The sequence below is a fragment of the Nomia melanderi genome, chromosome 6, assembly GCF_051020985.1.
Source record: "Nomia melanderi isolate GNS246 chromosome 6, iyNomMela1, whole genome shotgun sequence".
Taxonomy (NCBI): domain Eukaryota; kingdom Metazoa; phylum Arthropoda; class Insecta; order Hymenoptera; family Halictidae; genus Nomia; species Nomia melanderi.
The window spans coordinates 18,337,103-18,361,816 of NC_135004.1; the positions used below are offsets into that span (position 1 = coordinate 18,337,103).

At 48.4% G+C, this 24,714-nt stretch overlaps 1 long non-coding RNA gene across 1 annotated transcript; it reads right to left on the bottom strand.

The window, feature by feature from the left end:
* Nucleotides 1–4,719: 4,719 nt before the first annotated feature.
* LOC116430195 (uncharacterized) lies at nt 4,720–24,641 on the bottom strand. Its single transcript, XR_004235672.2, has 4 exons — nt 24,637–24,641; nt 23,521–23,593; nt 23,356–23,440; nt 4,720–5,001 (listed from the first exon to the last, which is right to left on the bottom strand). It is a non-coding gene; the product is annotated as an uncharacterized LOC116430195 (long non-coding RNA).
* Nucleotides 24,642–24,714: the final 73 nt, after the last annotated feature.

Sequence of the window (24,714 nt, forward strand, 5' to 3'; positions counted from 1 at the left end):
CGGAGCGCGTTGCCAGCTGACGTGCGCGAGACTTCAACGTTAACAGCTTCATAAGGATATACGAGATACTGGCCGAACTATCTTCGTTTTACCGACAGTAAAGCCGGGGGGGACGCCTCAGGACAGAACTATCAAATTCGACTGTTCGTATGACGGAAATTAAAGGCGATCAATGTGTTGTTAACCACTCCCTGCTACACGGAACGATTTTCATCTGAATAATCCGAATTTTCCGCAAATAAACTCCGTTTCTCTATTCGTACAACATTGGAATCGACACGCGAAGTATCCATCGCCGTTGAAAAACCTTCGCAGTATCCCCAACACCGCAGCAGTTCAATTAGAAAGTTACGCACATTCACGGCGAGAGAATTCGTCGAGTGCAAAGACTCGATGAATAGATCGCGCACGGTCAGGTACTCCATTGCGGCGGGAGTCCTTCGCGGCGATCGAAATATTACGGCCGACTGGGAACGACACATTAGGACGTCCGCAATCCGGACTCGATTCGCGGAGATGCAATTCCGTTAATTAAAGGATACGGAACTGCCGGAAAGAGGAGAGAAGAAAGTTCCAGGAACCCGTCGCGTCGGCCCGTACGCCGGAAATGATTTAACAGAGCACTAGCGGGTGGACGTAATTAGGGCATAGGTCGTAAAAATGCTGGGGCCAGCGGCTGCCTCGCGAATTTTATTTTCCGCCGACCACCGCCGCACGGCGGACTCCGGGCAAGGTTTACGAGCCGGGCAAACGGGCGAATAACACGGTCGCGCGCGGAAACGCGCTCACACGCGCGCAGACATCGCGTTCGGCTCACGTGGTATTGATTAAAGAGCTCTTTGAACTCCTTCGTTTCGTCTGCCGTCCTCTTCCGACCACCCTCGGAACACGGCCAGCCTCCCTTTCCGCCTTTCCCTCTGTGTATCGAGAAATCTGCGACCGCGGAGGGTGGCAGTTCGAAAGGTACCGTCAAAGACGCCTCGTTTGGCCTCCGACCGAGCCGCGTTGTGTTTAAACGTCCCTTTTCACGGCGAGCGCGGGGGACCGCGTAACGTTGCCAATTTTTTCGCTTTAACGTTCCTCGGCCTTGCGACTTTTCAACGGCCCTGCCACCTCCCGTCCTAATGAGAAGTGGCCCCCGGCGTCACTCGAGCGGTCGCTCTGATCAGAAAATTTGTGGAGATTGAACTGTTATTTCGCGAGAACCACGAATTTACCAGTTCTTTTTCTAACAACGTCGCGAATAAAATAACTGTGTACATTTCGTTTGAGATTTTCGCGTTCATTGACGGCGGATAAAAGATAGAGGACTATATTTATTTAATTGACTCTAGAACGACCGAGTAATCTGAATTATCTGCGTCTAACTATTTATCGAAATTGGAACAATACGTTTCTTGAAATTTGGAGAGTGAGATGATGTATTTAGCTCTAGCGTTAAGTGAAAGCACATTCGTGGAACAAAAGCTTCGTGGATATGGGAAGTTAGGAATTCACTGAAAGCATCCTTCTGACGATCAAATATGAGAACATCGGAACATTCGACGCAGTAACAACCATTCCGTGTGGCTTTGCAGCGTTCCGCTTACTTCGAGGAAGCTAGGAAATCCGTGCGGACGAGGAACGGGGTATCGACAAGCAGAGTCTTGTTCCAAGAATATCCTTTGAAAAATTAACAACCGACGAGAAAGCGGAGGCCCGATTAATAAACCAGCGTCTTCCTTTGCGAATATCTTGAACGTAAAATAAGATCCGTTGGGTAAATATTGCAGCTCGTCGAGCACGTAGCAACCTAAAATAGTCTCGAATAAATCATGGTCAAAGATCAGAAACGATCCAACAAAAGAAAAGAAGTGAAACGATTGTAAATAAATGGAAAACAATAATAAACACCCAGAGTAGATCACATACAGCAATAGTATATGTAACTCGAATAACCTTGGTATCGCTATAAACCTTAACCATCGCGAGTAACTTATTAACAAACTATCGTTTCTCGGAGGATTCCTATAGAACATTCTATTGCCACTTCAGTTAGCAGAGAATCGGCTGATCTTCTTTTATCCAAAGCGCACGCCGGTGAATGGTAGCAACTCGAGCATATCGGTCAGCCTTCTCCAGGTCTCTCCTTCCTCGCCACCGTTCGATGGCAACTAATTGTAAGAAGAAGATCCACAAACGCTGCCGATCCACCTAAGGCGTTGCGCAAACCAAGAAATCCGTGGCGGTTAGCTGCGGAAGGTCTCGGGAGGAGGCGGCGCACCGGGCTGGCTGGATCGAGGTTAAAGGCGCCAGCGATTAGGGTAAGCGATCCCCGGAGGGTTCCCGAGCTCGCTCCCTCTCGGCCGCGTCCCAATCTTGTTTGCAACCCGACATTAAAACTTTCTCAAAGCACCGCACCAACCATTTTCGGGGCATCTCCTTGTCGTTCCCCGTCGCGACAGACTCCGGGCGTCCAGATTCGGATCCCACCCCGGGCTCCTCAATCGGCTCATGTTCTTATAAGGATTACTATCTGCTTTCGAGAGACGACGGTACGTCTAGCCGGAGGTATTACCCCGAGAAAAAAGTGGTAATATGGAGATTCCGACTGCCTTTGGGAAGGATTAACGGGGGCGGCCCGGAACACGCCGAGGATGAATGTTAAGCCACGGGGACTGGGGTTTACACAATCTGGACGATTGGAAGCTGTTACTTTTTAACCGATTCACTTCGGACCCTGATTTGCTTGTTATTAGCCCCTTGCATTCGAAACTTTTCTTTCAATCGTATTACCAGCAACTCGAATGAAATTTTAATGGAAAAAGTATATTCCTGTACACGAGTCTCTCAGATTCTGATATTTGTGAATTTTAATGGAATAAGTAGTGTTCTCTTTAATTATTAAGGGATTTACTCGTTTCTCCAGGTTTTCTAGGTCAGGAAGCCCTCCTTTTTATAGCTTCTGAATATGTTGCATAATCACTTCAGATTACGAACTAAACGCGTTGAGGTCTCTGATTTACTTGGAAGCAGTACCGTTTAATGTACCATCTGCACGCGACTGATAAAGAAACGGAGCAGACGATTTCAACGACAGGGAGAACCGATTTGCGAGCAACGGGGAGACTTTTAAACTTGCAGAATTCCCAACTTTCGCAATTTGTCCCGAGCGCATTCTTACCGGCGCGGAGACTGAAAAAGTTGAAAAACGAATCTATTATTTGTACTCCCGACACCGGAAGCGTTACTCAAACAACAACGTGTACCGCTGAATCGATGGATCTCCTCGAATCGAGCCGAGGAGTTACTCGATCCTTTTTCAACGGCATTTCCGCGACGATCCCGTAATCCTCTTGATAATCCAAGCGGACAGTTTATCGGCTGTTTCCGTTACAAACGGTCCCCGCGATGATGCTCCGAGTGTTCCATCCGCCCCGCCGCCGCGCGTACCGGAAACGCGAGATTAAAGGAACGAGGGACGGAGAAAAAGGAGCAGCGGCCGCAGGAACAGATTTCGCTGGATATTTTATAGCGCGGCCGGTTCAGATATTCGCAAAGGGACGTCGGCGAATAAAAATTCCACGGGTGCACGCGTCGGGTAAACCGGCCGCCGCGTGCGCGGAGAATCCAGAATTATTATTACGCTTCCTTAATTCAATCAACGCTGGACCGGTCTTACGCGCAGGACGCGAAGGAGTTCTCGACGCGTGACAGGTCGAGGAGCCCGTCATTAATTATGTAATTTGTTCGTTGGACGTCCGCGAAGGAGCCGAGCCGCGCGGCGCGCGCCGGATTCAATGGCGGAAAGTTTACGGAACCGGGTTTTTGCGATCCACGTAGCCGGCCGCTAACGCAAATGAGAGAGGGATCCGCCTTGTGCATACAGAAGGACGCGAATGCGGTTGCGGAGGCTTGCGGTCTTTTTCGCTTTGAGGGTAAACATAATTCGCGGCTCAGCCTCGTCTCCGCCCCTCGCGCGGGGCCGTTCCTCGCGCGACGCCGGCTCCTCGAACGCGCGTTCCTTAACCTCGGCTTGGAAATTATCTTGCAAATGAAACTTTCATTCGACACTTTAAGGCCCCCGGGAAACGTCGACGTTGACGAGCCGCAAACCCACGGCGAGGTCCCAGTCTTCGGGAACGCCGGCTGCAGACGCGCCAGTTGATAACAGTTACGATATCGGCTCTGGTTCTCTGAGACAGCCTGGAGAACCGAAATGCAGTTATAACTGTTATTAGGGATATCGGTTTCGTATCGGTTTCGCTGCGAGTTCCTTGGAATCGATAATATATCGGTTCTGTGTTGGTTCTATATCCGTTGTTTTTTGATTCTTGCAGAAGTACACAGTCGAAATGCAGGATGGAGGAATCTGTTCGAACGAGAAGCTTGAGAAGGTATTTAAGTGAATATTATATGCAAAGAATTTGGCGTACTATTCTAATTTAGACATCGAAGCAAGGGCTTCTAGAAGAAAGTTACTTCACGGTTTACCATTATTACCAAATTCTGTCGGCATGCAACGCGTTGATAAAATAATTCGCAAACAGCGGAGATCTCTGTGATCTCGTCGTCGATGCAATCGCTGGGAACAATTAGCTCGGCTTCGTTACGTACCTGGTGTCCGACTCGGTGTCAATTGCGCGGAAAAAGCGAGGATTTCGTCCCTCGAAGTTCAATTTTCTCTATGCATACCTGCTGCAGCGGAACGCGCTGGTGAAGATCCTTCGGCGCGCAATGGAACGTCGAGAACCCGCGTACACACGCGTGCATTTACCAGCGCCAAGCTGGTTCGCAGCTCCTAAGTTCCGAGCGCAGCATTTTTTCCTCTCGTTTCCCTTTCTTCCGCGTCTCGCGTTCCATCTTCCTTTTCCCCGTTCCTTGTCGTTTTGCCGCTTTTGAACGCGAAATACGCGATATGCATTTCTTCCCGGGGAAAAACAGTGGAACCGCTTTTGTAGTGAACGACGACGTCGGTGGGCGAGAGTCAGACCCGTGTCTCGTCTCCGGCGCGGCAGCCTTCTGAAAGCAAAACAAACGTTTTCGCAATCACGGCCTTTGTGACGGAGTAAGCTTTCTGCCCGAGAAAAACTGGGGCGCGCCGGGAATCCGTTTATTCGATAGAAAAATGCAAGAAACCGGCGAAGGAAACGGGGAGGACGGCCGTGCCCGCCCCGAGACCGTCGGCGAGGCATCATTCACGGCGACTTTATGAATGAAAACAGTGGCTCGACCCCGTCTAATAGGATTCGATATCGAATTGCACCGACGCGGCGTCGGCCACGAACTCGTTTCGCGGATTTCGGCGCGTTTGACGAACGATTCTGCGAATTCGATCGAAAAAAAGCATTAACGCCACATTTACGGAACCCGTCAGTTTCACGGATATTGAGTTTTTCAAACGTTATTGCGTAGCAATTTAAGTCGACTCTGATTCCAATTCTCTTGCGCAATAACCTAGGCGTACCTAGTCGTTTCGTCGATGAATCTGATTTTCATGTTGGAGCACCAGCGCGGGCTATAAAACGTGCAATCGGGACAGTGATGTTCTCGAACGTCGCGTGTCCACGTCGAAATTGCTTTGGTAACGTTCTTGAAGCGCAAAACAACGAAGGAAAACCGAGGTTTTTCGAAATTTTCATACGGCCGCGTCCCTTTGAATCGTGAATGGGTTCCCGTGCGTGCGGCTCGGCTCCGTGGATTCGAATGCGCCGATATTTATGAAGCAATAATAATATTTTACGCTCCCGTCCCGTCGTTAATAACAAACACTTTGGGATTATTTGCGCGACCCTACAGAGTCACGGAATGAATTGTGTATATAATATTCACGCGGCGAATCGCGTCGTCGAACAGCTCCGTGGAAAAGAGTTAATTTATGAAGCGGAATTTCCGCGATTTTCGAGGCGAAAGAATCGGGCAGGCGGCTTTCAGAATTCTATAGAGATATCTTATTGACCTGCTCCCTCTTGGCTCCACCCCCCGTTCCCCTTTCTGCCCGGCTATCTCTCCTCTTCCTTGTCTCTTCCACCGTTTCTTCCCTCCCGTCCTCTCCTCGCAGCGATTCGCTTTATATTCTATTTGCCCGATCCAATTAATTAAATGAATCCGTTCGGGTGTATTTAATTACAATCATGAGCGGCAGAGAATTTCGCCGGACGATGTAACCTACCATCGAATAAATCGATATCTCGATATCGTTCTCGCGCAAAGGAAATAACCGATGAAAGGTTTACGGTGGCCATTGTATCTGGTATTTGGTAAATGGGGAATAGAACAATATTATGTATCCCGGCCCGTTCATTATTTCGACCGTTTTCCAACCGGGGGAATTATAACGGAAACACGAGTCGAGCGTCGCCTATTGAATATCACTTAAATTCGATTGATGATTTAAACTGGTGACATGTAATCCGTGTCACTTCGAGTTATTATTAAATTACGCGCGAACGCGCCCGTAATTTCACAGGTGAAATCACCCTATCCCCCGATAATGGGCTGCGATAGACGTAAAAACAAAATTCGAGTATTAACATTATACCCGCCGATACGCGCGATATATTAATTAAACGCGGCCTCTCCTCGTTCCTCCCTCGATATCGCAGTAGATTCGATTTCCATCGGCGAAAACATCGCTGCGTGTTTCATTAAATCTTTTTTCGGTCTTTTTTCGCGCGCGACTCCGAACCGTGTCTCGCTCCTATCGGATTTCAATCGCTCTGATTAATCGTCGTTGAACTTTGACAATCGACGCGTCGAAAATTTCAGTGCCGCTTTCAACGGCTCGCGTATCGTTTTCGTTGCGCTACCGGTTCAGTCCCCAGTGAAGAAGTGCTCGTACGTTCCGATTATTTACGTCGCTCGGCTGAAGTATGCTAATGACCGCCGGCGTAACGCGTGGGCGTCACCGAGAAATCCGAAACCCGGCGAGATCGAGCGCGGAACGAGCCGTCACGCGGCCAATGGAATCGTCGCGTAACACAGTGCAAACGAATCTCAGTTTTAACGTCTTATCGACAGCACGATGTTCGCTCATCTGGCATCGAAAGTTGTAATCGAAAAATTTCATTTCAATTTCATTGAGATTTCGAGAGTGTTAGCATCACGGAAATTTATACTCCAGTTCATTCCAGTACTCCTAGACGAACTATCGTTCAGTTAAACGCTGGAAATTAGAGGTGTAACGATCAGAACGCATAGTCGTGTAATCGCATCGATCAGAATCGACGTAAACATTGACCGAATAATGTTTGGAAAATTCAGTACACATCATATAGACGCGATACGGAAAGCTAGTATAATGTTTGGAAAATTCAATACACATCAAATAGACGCGATACGGAAACCTAGTGTCAATAAACGCGATTCCTCGACGCCATCGAAACGAATTTCATTTTTCCCGCGACGCGTTCCAACGGATTTCGATCGCGTAACGCTTCGCAATTAGTCGAGGGAGGCGGCCGCACTGGAACAGGGCACCATCCGATCGTCATTAGCTCCGTCGCTGTCGTCAACGATCGAAAGAGTACCATTCGCGGGGATTATCGTTTAGGTTTGATTACCATGGAATAAGTTACGTGTGGCGAACGGGGAGTGGCACGAGGAAAAAGGTGATGCGCGAGTCCGCACGCAACGCGCGGGATTCGGTATCATTACCAAAGAAGGGAAAAAGATTAATCATTTTATAACTCAGTAACACACACCGGCAACGCGTTCAATTACTCCTCTGGCTGTTATTTGCAGAACAAGTAATTATTGTTGGACCGGTTCTTTTACAACGTTTCCGTAATAAGAGAAAAATATTTGATTTTATGTTCGCTTATCGTTCCAGTCCTCTCCCCCCGCTGAAAAGAAACGGAGAGCCCGATACACGTCCGCATGACCGATCTTCCGTGTCAGTTGCGAGGCTGAAGGAGAATCCACGTGGAAGGATGCGGCTCGAACAATTCAATTTTCTGGCCGAAGGATTACTTCGCGCTCAGGCCAGGAATCAAAAGCCCGAGCACCGCCGCTTTCAGCTGTCCCGATGCTGATTACGGGCCGGCCCTATTGCAACGGGGCCACAAATCACTGCGAGTAACGGTTGACATCGGTGGCCGGCCGTTCCGAATTAAATGTCCACCGCCTAATTTTCTAAAGTGAACTCGCTATTCGACGACAGCGGAGAAACTCGGATATCCGATGTTATTGACAGGGTTCGCAGAGCGGCCTGCTTTCGTTTATTCTGCGGTAGTCTTCGGCGGTCGAGTAAACGGATGTTGTTCTCGAAAGAACTTGATGCCAGTTCATTTGAAAATTTCTAACTATTTCTGTTTCCATTTGAAGCATATATAACGCATTTATGTGTGAAGCATTGAAATGAAATACCCTTGTTACTTAATTTATTCGTGATTTCTCGTTAAGTTAATTCTGAAGAGCGTTATTTATGTCTCACTGGAAAACGATGAATGCTTCCAGTGAAAAACCTCCGAGCGTAAAAGATTAAGGGTTGCTTAAAATATGATATTCGCCATTTCTATAGGTAATCTCAAGGATTCACAGATGGAATCTCGTTTGCAGAGACGTGGAAGACCGCATAGAAGCTGAGAAATGAAATTTAATTTCCGTGTAAGTAGAACATAAACTGGTTTATTTAAATACTTGAAATGAGAGTGAAACGGCCGCGCTGCGCCTCGCGAAACATCAAACGATCGTTAACGTTGAGAACCACTGCCGGCAACTCGTGTCTCACGGAAATATTTTATTTCCCCAATCGAAAACGGAATCTCTATTGCGGATTTCTTTGATGGTTTCCGTACGAAATGGGTCAGCTTTACCGCGGGGTGCACTTAAATGTTGCGTCAGACCCTTACAGTCCAGTTCGCTTCAAAGATTGTTTAAACACATTCAAATATTTACCATTTCAAAGGAGCATTTCATCATTTCATTCAAGGGAACCTTTATAATCATTTTCCGCGAGAAACCTTTGTAGAATCACCGCGGTACGACGAGTACAGCATTTCTAAAATTGTAAATTTCAGTTTTTCTTCTGTAATTTCGAACGAAGGCAAACATTTTCATCAATTTCGAATCTCCGACTGTTATCTAACACGTCGGACGATATGATTCTTTAACCTTGACTTACTTTAAGTCCAGGATCACCGGTGAACCCACGGCATTCACCGTATTAACTCATCAAACGTCAACGCACCGGAACTCATCCGAGGTAACGGAACTGAACTCGCGCGACTCACGATCATTAGCGCGGTTAATCAAGTTCCGCGGGCAACCAGCGCGGAGTGTCGGCTGGCCGAGGAATGCCGCGTAAAAAGGTACCTCCCGCGAGGAACACGGTAACCGGGCCAGTAATTATTTCAACGCCGTAGCTAGGGCTTCCTCGCGTCAGTTCCCACCTGTGCCGCGCGTCTCGGTGTAAATAGTCGAGTTCCGATGAAGGAAACGCTCCGACGGGAAAGTTGAACGAAGAGGGAAATCGTTAATGCCGCGTGGGAGGGGTCGCGGTGGTGAGGGCGGAGGGGGCAGGAAACAGGTCGGAGTTCCCGCAAGTAGCGGGCTCTCTGCGGTTATCCGAACAGGCTTTATAATTAATTCCATTGTTCGAGCAGTCTGGGATATACATCTGGTGTGCCTACACGTGCAGGCTACGTACGTGTGAGCGCCTATGTACGGTTACACAGATGTCTATAATATATCTGTATGTGCGTGTGTAGATGTGTATATATAGGGCAACACGAACAATTACGAAGGACGATCGTCGGCCGCCTCGGCGTTTCCTTTACGCGCGGCAATACCGTTAATCACGTAACAGTACGGGCCGCGATTGGCTGAGCGGCGCGCACTCTCGGGTTTACGCGATATCGAGAGCTCCGCTTGTCGCCGTTCTCGCGCGTATTGCTCCGGCTGCACCCGACGCAGCGGCGGCGGCGGCGGCGGCGGCGGCGGCCATTACGCGTCCAGAAAGCATTTCCATTCGAATCACGCCGGAAATTATCGCGCTGCGCCGGTCGGGGCTAAAAGAGGGAAACGATGCCGCGTATCGGGAGAACGTTATCTCGCGCAATGTTTGCGAACTCGCCACGGACCACGCCTAATTTACTGACACGCTCCGCAATGCGAGTGCGATGGAATGAACTGAATGTTGAACGCGGTCCGCGCGGTTTCGCGAGGTTGATGTTGGCCGCGCGGGTTTGACGCTCCGCTATTTTCATCCCGTTTCTTCTATTTCAACCGAAATTCCGGGGACCGCGATTCGCAAGTAATTTACAGAACTGATCGGTGCCGTTTCGTACCGCAACATCCTCGAAAGATATTGCTTTACATTGTCCCATCGGAACCGTTGAGACTTGAAATATTCGCAGTTGTAGCATAGGAAGCCAATTACGGGATCAATTTCAGGCGAGTTCGCTCGTCCGTTGCCGGAATACGGACGCGGAAACGGTCGCGACGCTTTCCGGACGAACTTTTCGCCCGATCGGCGAGCACTCTTACGATCATTGCCAGTTCCAGCGTTGTTTCCGCCCGGAATCCTGTTCGGAGTCGCTTTTATCCAATCCAGCCGAGCGGATCCCCGAAATCCCTGCGCTTATACGGTTCTCCAGCACGAAGTACGATACCGCACACCGTGTCCCGCGGTCGCCGGTCCGATCCGGACGTGGCCGGGGCTCGAAGCGAGCTTCTTAACAGAGTTTTCGCGGGAATCTCGTAAACGGCGGGTTTCCGGGGCGAGCCGCAAACTTACGAGAAAGCACGCACGTCCGAGACGCGGTCGGGGGCGGGCAAGTTGAAGAATGGCGTGTTACGGAGCGGGAGGGATGCTCGAAAGGGTAAATGGACGGCGCCGGGAGCTCTGCGAAGCACCGGCAGGAGCAGAAGCAGCAGGGGTGGCCGAGAGATTGGGGAGGAGGACGAAAACCAGGGAGAGGGTTAGGCAAGAGAGGATATGGAGGCTTCGTTCGCAAAGGAATGATGTATGATCTATCCGTGCCACGCTCTGCGGCGCCGAGATTTTCAACCCCTTCATCTTCGGAGCCGGCCGTGCCGTGGCCAGGCTATCGCGCCGGTCGAATTGATGGTGACGCTCTTCGTAAAAATGGCCCTAATGTATTCCCATACGAAAATTTATCCGCGCTTATTCGATATATCCTCCGGGACGCGTTCCCGATAATTCCACGGATCTGTGTATTCTCACGCGAATAAATCGTCTCGGCCGTCCTCCCCTCGGCCCACGTTTTTAGGGTGTTTCCACTTATCTTCGCCGTCTCTCGGATGTCTGCTTTTAAGGGTACCGAGCGAATTCTCTCGGGATAGAGTTGTTTCCATCGAGGGGACGGATATTATGATCGACGACACTTCTACCTGCCGTCGTTTGTCCCTTTTTTAATTGAAACTCGGAAACACGCGCGGCGGCGCTCCTTTTATACGCTAGGGCTCCCGAAGAGACATCCTTTCTCGAAACACTCGGTTCGCTAGTGATCTCTCTTTTATTTATTTCACGACAGAACTACCGGATGGATCGGAATCACACGTTTATGATTTATTCTTCCGCAATTGTGGAAAAGGTAAAAACGTTTCTCTGAGATCTCTGCGGAAGGCGACTCGGTAACTAGCAAGCTAAAGTATAGATCGACCGAGGTCTCGATAAATAAACTGTTATAGTTCCCGTAGAAACATTCGGAAAAGTGTTCATTCAAAAGCGATCGTTTCATCTATCGATAAACGTCGAAGCAATGTTCTTTATATCTATGCAGACGCCGCGATTCGATAAAATGCAAGAATCGCTAATCGAATAAATCAAGGGACGGAGAGTTGCCCAAGTACAAACTCGGCTTCCCGGTTAACAGATTAACCAACCATCGCCACCGTTTCCAAAGCAAAGTTTGTTAGATAACTTTACCGGCGAATCAACTACCAGAACGAAACGCTCCCCTTTCCTTTCCTTTTCACACTTTCCTCTTTTTCTTCTTTCCCTTCTCCGCCGTTGCTTCTCTCGCTCTCCTCCATCTTGGATATTAATTCCGACTGTGAAACGCGGAAGAGCCCTGGGGAAAAAAAGTGGTCGACGAAATTTATTGCGAATCGTGTAATCCGTGGAGCGTGAACGAGCAGAAGATAATTACGGGACAAAACAATCCCTGTTCGTAACAAAGACACGTTTCCCCATAAAATTATCGCGACCAACTGCGCGCTCCCGACCCCGACATTTACTAGCGTCGTTTAACGCCGGGCCGCGCTGCTTATTTTTCTGTCCCGCTTAATTTGATAACTAATGCTCCGTGATTCGATAAATCTCGCCCGTGGACCGCCGTTTGCACCCGGAGAATTTTACCGGTTCGCTTGTCCCGCCGTTGTCAGCCGGATACACCGTGGATTCGTATGTACGACACGTAATTGAACCGGTCATTCAAGTGCATCCCGACCTCATAATGCACTGTATTCGCATGAACTATTCCGTGCACCCTTGTCTCCAATTATTACACGCGAACCTCGTTACGCTTCGATCATCGACAAATACGAGCCTCTTCACCTCTGCTAATAAACGTGTTCTCCTTTCACAGGCGCACTTTCGCATGCAAATTTGTCGTATAAATAGTGTCGCGCATTATACAATTATTAATATATTTACTCGTCGGTAATCCGACCGTGTTCCAACGACATCGAATCCTAACTTCGAAATTTGAAATTCACACCGGCGCAGATTGTAAGGTGTATTACTAAAGAATGAATATTCAATATTCAGTAGTCAACGTCCCAGTTGTACGTTCCCCGGTACAACAATACAACGGTGCATTACAAAAGCGTTCAGCGTGCGCAGCGTTAAGATATAATTTGGCTCACAGTTCCTCTTACTCGGCTGTATACCATCGGTGAAAAGGGAGATCCGCTGCGCACGCCGTGCGCCGCGCCGGTGTTCCAGTTGTTCTTGCGTGAATGCATAAAATGTTTTTAATCGCGGCGTTTTCGGTATTCCGCTCGGCGAGCTTGAATTTCGTATTTGTTTGAAAGCGGTCCGCGCCCAGCCACGGATTGCTCTCGTTTTGTACGAACGAACAACTGGATGAATCTTATCAAGGAACATGGGCAGGACCGCTCAGCAGCGATTTGTTGTGCCAAGCTATTTTACGTTTGAATCCGTTGCACAGGTTCAGTCGGATTAATTATTAATTCGAAACAAGTTTCCTTCTTGAAAGACGATCCCCAGAAGCCGAGATTTCGAATCATCCTGTCGAAATCGTCATGCTTCTCCTTCTGGTGTTCGAGCAAGTGAAGCTGCTGGGTCGCTTAATGATTAAGCTGAGAAATATGGGCCTAATTGGTCATTTCTCATTCCATTTTCGACGCTAATTTGATATACATCCGTGCAATTACGCGTAGCCAATCGAAATTATAAACAAGACTCCATTCGCACTTATGCCATCCCGGCAGAGATCGAGTCATCCCCCAACAGTACGCGTCAACGGAGGGTTGCGATTTTTCAAATTGTTTCGAGCCCGCGCAGCAGCGAAATCGCGCCAGTTAATCATAGTTGATTAGTTCGTTTGTTTCGAGATACACGTCAGTCGATACAGCGCGAGCCGGACTGCTCCCCGGCGCCATAAATTCCGGAGGGAATAAACGTGTAAGCGTATTATACGGTCGTCTGCCAGGCGGAGCGCCGTTTTTAACGTGCGCCCCGCGAAACTGACAATTCTTCCAATCCCGATTTAATGGACAAATAACGAGTGGTAATGAAGTTTCCGCGTCGAGCTCGCCGGCGAGAATAATATTGTCCCCGGTGGTCGAACCCGGACGATTCTGGAGCTTTCATCGGCCGTTATATGGACGTATATCAAAAGTAAAAGTCCATGTAGCGTCGATTGAACGTGTTTCATATATATATATATATATATATATATATATATATTGGCGACGCCGCAATTTATAGTTATCGAACCTGCACGGTATCTCGCGTCGCGGTGCAAGGACACATTCTTTAGAAATTTTACCTCTCAACCTGGAACAGCTTGAAGTATATCGTAAGTAGGATCAAATTTATTTGAAAATTTCTCTCCTCGTATCACCATCTTTTAACCAGTAAACTGTGGAATTTAGTTTGAAATATCGCTGGTGATCCAAAAATCCATTTAACATATATTAAAATAGAAGATGAAAGCAAACTGAAACAGAATTACACATTGATTCGCAGAAATAAGTAATCAATAGTTGACACAATTGTCTCGCATTTCGAAGTAACGAGTCGAACACAGTTAACTGGTTGAAGCCCTGAGAAATAAGGCAATCCCAGCGATAACCAAAGTTAGAAACAGTCTTGCCGGATATTCCGAATAATTCCCCGAGGCAGGATGCGTTCGTTATTAAAAAGAAAAAAAAAAGGGGGACCTTCATTGTCCGTTAAGGCTTCAGGAATTACTCGCGTACCGACGAGCGGCACGATCGTTTCTGTGATACGAGTCGCCGGTATTCGCGACACAAAGGCCAGCAAGGACGAGTGAATAAAGAAGAATGCGAAGCCGCGACTCGCACGGTGAACGCGGAATTTGAATTCTTGTGGCTCTCGGATGAGCGATTAACGAGACCGAAATGGGACGGGAGGGAAGGCGGAATAGAGAGACCGATAGTCGAGCAGAGAATCACGCTCGGAAAAAAGAACGGCGGATTCGCGCGCGCGCGGATGTGCCCGGTCTGCTCGGGTCGTATGGCGTCCGTGTCACAAAGCTCCGAATCTTCAGGCCACCGTGGATGAGTCTTCGGGGGATGAGAAAATGGAATATAACCCTTTGTGCGACACGACATCAGTGTCTCCGTTCGCATGGGATTTGCGCCGCGCATACAGCTAACATAATACAGGAAGATTGTAGATACAAGGTATACCTGTAGGTCGGACGGGACGTGTAGCGTATACCGTTGGAAGGGCTGCCGGCGAAGGGGGTGGAGGGCTCGGTCGGCGGGCACGAAAGGGGTTGGAGTGGTCGCAGGCATAGGACGACCAGGAATGGCACAGAGGTAATGGAATCAGGTGCCGCGTGCCGTGAATCGTATATGCTCCTAGGGGTTCTCATTTGCAGGCGAGCTCTCTGCTCCTTAACCAATCGCAGGCCACCGTCTAATTACGCGACCGACTAACACGGACGATTAAGAAAAGAGTTCAACAAACACCGCGCGCCGATCGGCTACGGGCGTTCTTCGTTACGCTCGTTCCCCGCTCGAGGATCTTTAATTAACCATCGATCGACCAATCAGCTCTAACCGGTTGCCCGATCGTTTTCCTTTTCCCGGGCACGTTGTTTACGGTCGCCACAAAGTTGATACGCGGACTGTAGCTCGCCGGCTAACGAGGCCGTTTCACTTATCTCGATCACCTCGATATCATCGACGTTGCTAAACAGCGGTTCGAGAACCGTCATTTCAATCGCGATTAAAAACCGACACTTTTAACGTTCTCGCCCTATGATTAATGGATTGTCGCGCGGCTGCCGTCATTCCGTATTCAGAACCCTGGGACTCGGGGAGGTGATTAGAAATCAGTTCGGGCCTCTTAACCGCTCGCGTATAATCGCATGCAGATGCGCTGCGTCTTTGTCTTATCACGTGTGTGGTACAAGTTGTAATGAGGATTAGCAGATCTCCGATAAGCGATCGATAAGCTTTCCCGTTTTGACACCGGGAACATTCTTTCCGCGTCATTAACCGATCGATCGTGGAATATTCTTTTGAATATCTCTCGAAGGGTGTGTAATAAATTCAGCCAATGACGCGTGCAGGCGCCGAGTGCGGAACGAACGATCTAATATATATTAGAATAACCAAGGACAAACAAACAATTATCGAATAAACGAATAGCTTTGCGGTGTAACTCGTGAATCAGAATGGACCGGTTAATGCAACTCGCCGTTCGTTATGGTGCTACCAACATCGTTACACTGCGGCATTCCCGCAACGTATTTTCTTGAACCAAATTCCCGTCCGCTGCACACACGCGGCCCCGCTTTTCGAATAGTCCGACGCGCGAAGCGATAGCCGATCGAAAAATACGCGCATTTCCCCGCGAGTGCGCTCGTTTACGCTGTTGCCGTTCGAATAACGAACCCGACACGCGGACGTTCCGAAACGCGAACGACCGGGTCATCCGGGTCGAATGTACTCCCGTCGCATCCACGTCCCCCGCTTTTATTTACCGTGGCGCTTATTGCGTTCCGCGGAGTGGCCCGGGACTCCCCTCGACGTCGAGATTTACCAAAACACTGATTTCCGGGAGAAACTTTCGACCTTCCCCCGGGCGAGCTTTATAAGATATTCCTCAAGAAGCAGTCGGTAGCACGGTGACGACTTTCGCGGAACAAACATTGCACTTTCGAACAAAGAGTATCACGCGACGCCATGGGGCGCGCAGTCTGAACAAAAGCTATATCTAAAACGCGTTACTGTAAAGTGCATTGTTTGTTCCCAAGAGGCGGCCCGGGCTCCCTGCCGGATTGGCGGAAAGGCGCGGCCGCCCAGAGCTTTGCATGGAACGGAAAACAAAACTTTATGGGGTAACGAGTGCTCCTCAAACTTCAAGCTATGATTTTCCCGGCGAGATCCTTTGAAGAGCCGGCGTCTCACGTTCTTCGGTAACAGCGAAAAGAGCGTTGCCTGGATCGATCCCGCGGATCTGTATAACATATCGCTGTTTACAGCGCCACGAACAACTAAACAACCGGGCGCATATCGCGTCGCGTCTCTTTCAGTCTCCGACACCGTAAAATATTCACCGTACGAACTGGAAAGGAAAAGAGACACGCGGAGAAAGGGGAAAACGTGATGCGACCGAGATCGACGAACGCTGGACCTTTTAACGCCTGTTATCGGCCGTCCATTCGACAACAATAGGATTTATTATTTCTCGAGCGATACCGCATACCGCTGGGAAGCTACGGATACCGAGACGGGTTTCGCTGCACGGTTTCCTCCTGAAAACCGGAAAGTTTCTGGCTTTAAATTTCACCGAGTCGTACCGGGGCCGAATGTTTCGGATTTTCAGATTACATACTCCGCTGCAACGAGGGCTCGTCGGCTGGCCAGGTTTACAGCGGCACAACTTTATAATATAAAACAATATTTTTATTAGCGCGTTTTATTCTAGCACGGCCACACGCGTTTTTCTTCCGTTTCGTTTTTAACCCCAGCTATTACTGCGTCGGGCCTCGCTCGCGATGACCATTTCAGACTGAACGTAAATATTACGATTGACGTACGGCCACTACAATTATGTCTACCAATAAACGATGGTGCACGGAGTTAAAGTTGTCGCGAAGCTTTCAAATCGCCGCGGATCGTGACACGAGCAACGCCGGTTCCGCACCCTTTCGCGGCGACACGGTCATTTGATGCAACAAGCGGACCAGCGCGCATCGCGCGATCAAGTCGGCCGCCGTTCCAGTCGTCTGTGCGCTCGCTGCGTCCGTGTCATTGGCATTATTCCTGGCCGGGAAGACTATAAATAGAGGGAATCGATAGGCGACCTATTCATACCGCCGCAGAACTCGATTTATCGAAACTGTTAGGTAACCCGAACAGTCGTTTCGTCATTCAGACGTTTCCATATAGCAGGATTACATATAGCGATGGACATTGGAGCACTTCGGATCGCATCGAATCTCAACAAGTAACGGAGTATTCGAGCAGCTTCGAATAGGATCGATTCCAGAAATGATATTCAAAGATTCGCTGAATTTCGAGCACAGAATGATTCAATGGAGGTGAAAAGTATCGAAAGTCTCGAACATCTTGTAAGTCCTGATTGATTGGAACGGTAAATAAATGAAAATCCGATCATTACCGAGGGTTTAAGATCTATTCAAGACCACGAAGACTTCAATACCTTTAGTTCTAACGAATTATTCAAAGCTTTAACCTTGCCAACTCTTCCAAGACCATTATGGCGTGCGCACCGCCAAAGATACTGTTAATGTAATCAAGATTCAAAGGAGAGAAACGTATTATCGTTAGTTCTCACCGTTACGGTTCAGACGGGTCTACTTTAGAATCGCGCGGAGGATCGAACGTTGAAAGTAATCTAACACTTTTGAGGAAATGTTTATCTAAATGCGATTCCAGATTGAAAAAGTTAGCGCGATCTCTCCTTGTCCGTAAATAAGTTCGGGGGAGCCGGAGTTGAAAAAAACTTCGATTTTCTTCGTAGACGGTTCCAGCGGATTAAGTTTGAAATGGAGTCATACTAAATTCTATTAAAGTTCGTGGTTTATGATTTTTTGATGATTTTCGTACACTATAAAGGCGCAAAGTTTCGCAGCGCAGTCGTGAGCATTTTAGGTGGAAAGTTCCTAAGACGCGCGCACTTGAGCCATTTCGAAGCCGTTTTGCTCCTGTGTAATGACACCGTGTTGTCTTTAAAAAGTGACTGCTTTTATTGCTCATAAAAAAATCGTTGCTTCCCCGTAAATTCAAGCTCGGGTGAGCGGGCATCGAGCATGTTAACAGAGGTTCCCGGGAATAATATTTTATCGTGATCTCCTCTGCGATGGCGTCGTCCAGACGGTGCTACCGCGCGATAGTCTAAATGTTTAATTTCCCAAGTAAAACATTTTACTGTGACTGCTTTATACTATCGCATATTTCAACAGCAAACTGACGCAGTTCGCCGGTGCACGGTTCCTCTTCGAATACAGGAAATTGCTTCACTGCAGGCGACCTTGAGCGGAAAAAGTACAATAATGTTATCTATAAACAGAACGATCAAACGTTTTTCGGATATCGGGGCAATTTTCCTGAAAGATAGAAGCTTACACGGAAGCAAGAAACGAGTTCGCGAGTTTATGAACCTGCGGAACGAACTTCGTATAAATTCAATCTTATTCGTATTCCACGGAATCCTCTACATTGCGAGTGTTGTTATTCCTTTCATTTTCACTCAGCCGGTTATTAATCGACCTCGCCGGTTCTGTATCCGCGCCGTGTATCGTTAGTCACGCGTGGTACAACGAACGCTCGCGCTCAGAAAAAAAACTGAAGAGCAGTTCATAATTCCTCCGTGACCGCTTGCCCTTCCGGGCACCATCTAGCCGGTGTTCCTCTCCGCTCCAACACGATTTTCCGCTTTCAAATGTTTCCTGTTACGCGATCGCGCTCCGCGCTGCGAGATCATCCCCGGTAACGAGGACAATGTTCCCTCTGGCACGTTTCCACGGGCTGCAACGCGGCCCGACGCCTTTAAATCGCACACTTTTTAACATTCTTAACACAGTTAAAACGATGCTCGCCCGCACGTTTTTAATATCGTTCGCGAGGAGTTCGCGACACGTCACAGTGGGCATTTGATGACGACTCTAGATTCTAACGTGGAAAACACGTTGACCGTCATGGCGATACCACCACAAAATTAGCAATTGTTTCTATGCATCTTTGAAATAATAAGTGACATATAATACGCTCAATATTCTCATAGCAGCGATCGCGTTAAGTAAGCCGAACGCGACGGGGATCCGCAATATCGGAATCATTATCTTATCGGATTGTGGACGGAGGCCGCGCTCGCGTCGAGATCTTCGGCTCAGCCTCCCCGGATGAACCAACTCAACTCTATTTCGCCTCCGGAATTTGCCCACTTCCTCCTCAACCCTCGGGCCACTGACACCTAGAATTTCCGTTCCTCCGTTCTTTTATCCACGGATGACGGGGCACCGCCCTCCTCTCGCCCATCCATCGAACAATGTTGCCCGGTTGAATGCGCTCCGTTTAACGCGACGTCCGTCTGCGCCAGCTCCATTTCATATTTGATAATCTTTGGATAATCCCCACGAGCCCTGGCCCGTCTTCGTGGCAAGTCCGCTCGGCGAACACTTGATTAAGACTCGCGTCGGCCGGATATGGCGTCATTATCCCTCGGCGTACGTACGTTTCGCAAACACGGATTTCCAGCTTGCACAGCGTGTCCCACATGTAGCGGCTCGCGAAGGCGGTTGAACGCTTACGTTCACGACTTTTCATTCGTTTCTGGTATTTATAGGAAAAGTGGTAGTCTCGAGATTACCACTATCGCCGGAGTTTGAAAATTATCCTGGAACTGTATTTAGAGTACGCCGCGGCTCCGTCGAGAAAACAACGAAGATTGGTTGAATGATCGCCGCGCGACAACAGAAATTTTCATCCTTAATTGTCCGCTGTATCGCCGGTGGTCGGGACCACTGTCGGCTCCGTCGCTCTATCCCCCTTTCTCTCTGTTTCCTTTCGGCCGTCTCTTTCTGACCAGGCGCCACATCCGCTGCTCGGTTTTTCATCCAGCGTCAGGGTAATCTGGCTGGAGGCACTGCCGGCTAGAATTCCCGTTTCTCGCTTTTTCTCAGCGTTTTCTCCGCCGCGACTTAGTGCTCTCCTTTCCTCGTATAATGTACGTCGAGTTAATTGGATGAGGCGGCCTTCTCGTGACTGTTCAGGCCACTTCTACGACCGGCAGGAACTAAACTGCTGGAACTCACGATTCCTAAACGTGTTATCGTCGTTTTTCCGTGCCCCCATTGACGAAACTGCCGTGGCGCTCGAAGGAACGCAGCGGCCGCCACGTGTTTGCGTCCAATAGCGCCCGGGTCGGACTTTAAACTGAGTGCGGCAATTAGATCGCCGTTGCGAATATCGAGTTACGCGTAAGTCCCGGTGATGGCTTCTCGTAACTTGCTCCACTGAGAAACGACCGAGAAAAAATTCCCTCGTCTGGATGGAGATTCAAACGGACTTCGGTGCATCGGCCGAACAAAATGACTACACGACGGTGGTGCAATGTTTCCTGCTTGTCCTCGGTTTTCTTTTTATATTCGATGGGTGCGGAAGTGCTTTATACACGTCGATCGACCGGCCGTAAATGCGAGACTTCCGGTGGTATACAAGCCGGGTCGCCCGATATTATTTTCAGTTAGGTCAATATTATTATCCCGGACTTTATAATACTAGTCGACGATCAACTTGATATCCTTAGACGGAATTGCATGGGTAGTTTTCATTGCATCTGTGGATGCATCTGATCATTCGCCATTAAAAGGTACTAATGTAATAATACCGAGTGAAAGGAAGGAAGCTCGACGTGGACACAGATGGCAATGAAATATGAACCAAGTATATGAATGGATCACTTTTTTACCGGGAAAAGCATTTACTTAAATAAGAGCCACGATTACGTGCCTTTCTGGCTTTTATATCTACTTTTCGATGTGCGCGATTGCTAAGCAACTCGCACTAAACCATTGCAATCGGAACACGTTCAGAGCAACCATCTGCTGCTGTCGGTGCACGTTCTGTGCGTATAATAGGACCTTCAAACCCTAGGATAATGGCCGATCTCGTACGAAGGGCAGCAGTTTATTCGGCCTTGCAGGGGTTTAGTGTGGTAGTGCTCCGCGTATGTTTCAGACAAAACGCGGCTTTTATTTCCAGCAATTATGCCTATTATACCCCAGTGGATGCTTCGCGGAATATTTGTTCTTTCGTAGCAGAGTAATAATTAACCGCGCATATTGTTCCAGCGGCGAGTTTCGCGAACATCTATATTGAATGGTAACTCTAATTGGCCGGCGCGCTCGTTCGTTTTTTCCTTGATTCGGAGATTGCGTTCCCCCTTTCGGAATGGCATTAATGACTCGGACGGAATCGATTCGACATTTATCCGCCATCAAGATTTAAACCGGGCTATTAAAATATCACCCGACGCGAGATCGGATCGAAACATTTCGTTCGAAAGCGTCGCGCCCGTGATTCAGATCCACCGGAAGATCTGCGTGATCGCCTACCGGTTTATTGGGACGTAAAACCAAAGGAAAAATGAACGTCCCATTCCGAATCTCATAGTTCACTCTCCGCCCTTAGCGGTCCGAACTTCTTTTTGCGGATCCCCATCACGGGCGGCGCGGTTACACGCTCCTCGGCGAACCCATTTCGGAAAATCAGTTTATACCTAATCCCCGAGTCGCAATCCCCGCGGACAAAGATCCTCCTTTAACAAGCTGCGCTCCGCAAAAAAGACTTGTACTCCTTCTTGCGCCGTTTCCCATCGAGCGAATCCCTCCGGGCTACTAGGATCCGGAAAGTGTCATTCACTGCGTTCTCACGGGCATAACACGGCGAAACGTTAAGTCATCCCGTAAGTAATACGTTTTTCTTCCTTAATTATTCGCCGCGGCGAACTTCCCGAACCTTTTTACCGCGATCCCGATCGTCTCTTATAACGCAACCCTTTCGGACTTCTTCTGCGCGATTCTTCCGGTCGCGTCCGTTCACCTTAATCCCATCCCGTTACGGTGGAACTATCAATTTTACTTTTCAACGAATTCCATTAAAACGCGGAGGGACATCGACGGGGGAAAAGGATCGGGAAAAAAAAGGGCTCGGTTTTAATTGCAGGATGAAGTGCCTTCTCCACTTTACCGAAGCTCGAAAGTCCCGCTACCTTCAATAATAAATATTCAATCCTGCCTCGTCGAATTCTCATAAGAAGATAAATTATTCCCCGGTAGAAATTTTTAATCAAATCCGAAAGCTGCGCGCCGGTTTCATGGCGGCTCCCTGCCTTTCATTCGCGGTCGAGTTTGCCCCGGACAAACGGCGAATCATCCCTTATTTATGTTTCTGCGCCGCGAAGGTCGCTTTAATCACGGGCGTAACCCAATTACACCTGAATACCGAATGCCGCGCAGCGGCCGGAGATTCGCGGGCTCTTATCGAACAGGGCCAATCCCGAATGTCATTCCGCCGTGTGTGTCTGTGTGCTTTTTTTTCTCTCCCCTTTTTCGGAATGGCGCCGGTGCAGTGGACCGGGGCCAAACTGGCCTCGCGGATCCCAACGGCGGGCAGTTTGTCAACCCCGACAATGCGCGCGGCGTTGTTACACCGCTAAAGTATTGGCTGGACGTGTTTACATAGGCAGATCTCGTAAGCGTCGGATATCAGCCGTCAGGCGTTCACGTGCAAAATTGCTTCGTGACGTGTTTGCCGTTTCGTACGGTCCCGCGCGTGCGTGTGCGCGCGCACACGGCCGCGTCCATGTTTGCGCGCGTTACACGCCGAAATCACGTCGATGGAGTGCGCCGGCGGACGGGACGGACGAGCTGCTACTTCAAGGCGAAATTCCCCGGGGAAAACTGTGTTTTTACGTTCGAGATAGCCGCCACTGGACCAACAGATGTTCCAGATGCGGTGAGTTTCATGCAACTATGATTTCCACCGGCGCGAATGCTTGGTGACGCTTTTTACTCGGATAGGTTATTCGTCGCGACGGTTTACCAAATATATTTGTAACTTTAAACGTACTCACAATGTGATGGTAGTTAAATATTATTTGTATCTTTTTAGAGTTATCATTCGAGTTAGTATCAATATTTTCTTTGCTTTACTTACCGTTCGAACTTAACCTCTTCATACTGGCACGTTTCGTTGAGCGCGGTGTGTTGCGTTGAGCGTTCGTTTCGTTAGACCCACATGTCTACAGTTAGAAGAAGATATATAAATCACTTTTTAATTGGAGATAGAGAGGTACACGTCTAATGAGATGTAATAACGTACCTGGAAAGTCGGATGCAAGTTTCTACGTCCACTTAACGAACCGAGTGCACCTGAGCGTCTCCTAGAATTCCCGCTCGATTACAAAATGGCGGAGTTCCCGCGCGGTGTAGAAAATGGCGCGAAACCCGAGTCAAATTAGCGACTAATTTTTATATTGGCGAAATTTACGTGAATGTGCGAGCTCGAGAAAAAGGTGTGATAAAATGCGAAATGAATTTTAGTAAAAGTTGACGAAATATTCTATTTTAATTTTAATAGTTTTATCGACATGAAATTTAAATATTGAAGTGTTGAAGTGTAAAGTGCGGGAAAATTTAAATGGTTAAATTGTAATCGAGAAGTCACTTGAGTTTCACGAATCGAATAGAACGTTCGCAGTTATTACCGCAATCGTTGTCGATGAACTGATGCCCGACACGTCTGTGTCAAGGGTGGTGCCGGTCAGCTCGTTAGTCAATTCGTTTCGCTGGAAGAAACGTTCCTCGTCGATCATCGAGCGAGCAATGGCAGGGCCGAGGAATTCATTGCTAACGGTGCAATCCAGCGGCGGTTAGGGCAGATTTATGCCTCCGGGACGCGCATCGATTTATCATCGTATCGAGATTTTCCTTTACAAAAATCACTGCATGGTACCTTTATCGTTTGATCTCCTTTATTATCAGGTTTATCGCGCGCTTACAGATAAAACCACGATTGTTCCCGTGAGACTATTATCGATTAACGTGTTGAATCTCAGATTTTCTTATGTGTTCTGCGGAGCAAAACATTTATAATTCACTGATACCTAATAAAAAGAACTACATTTATAAAAGATATATACGAGTTGCTCGGAAGACAATGCGGTTAGCCTAGAGTAGGCCTGCGCAAGTTTCAGTATACTAAGAACAATCGAAAGACAGTCGACAATTGAGACGAGATCCAGCTATCTTACCCAGAATTAGCCTAATTCATTCGGTCAGGGGTCACCGGCGATCTCGTAGCGTCAACGCAGTAACACTTTGGCTGCCAACGAAACACTCATAGAAACTCCTATGCAGTCGAACCAGTTGTCTTAATAAAGCAGAAACTAACGAGTCGAGATTCTTCGTAACGATTGCTTAGCTATCTTTCTTATACCTCATACGTCCAATAATCTTACAGAGAATACGAATGCTTAAGTTTCGGTCAAAAATCGTACCGAACTCGGGCGACGTG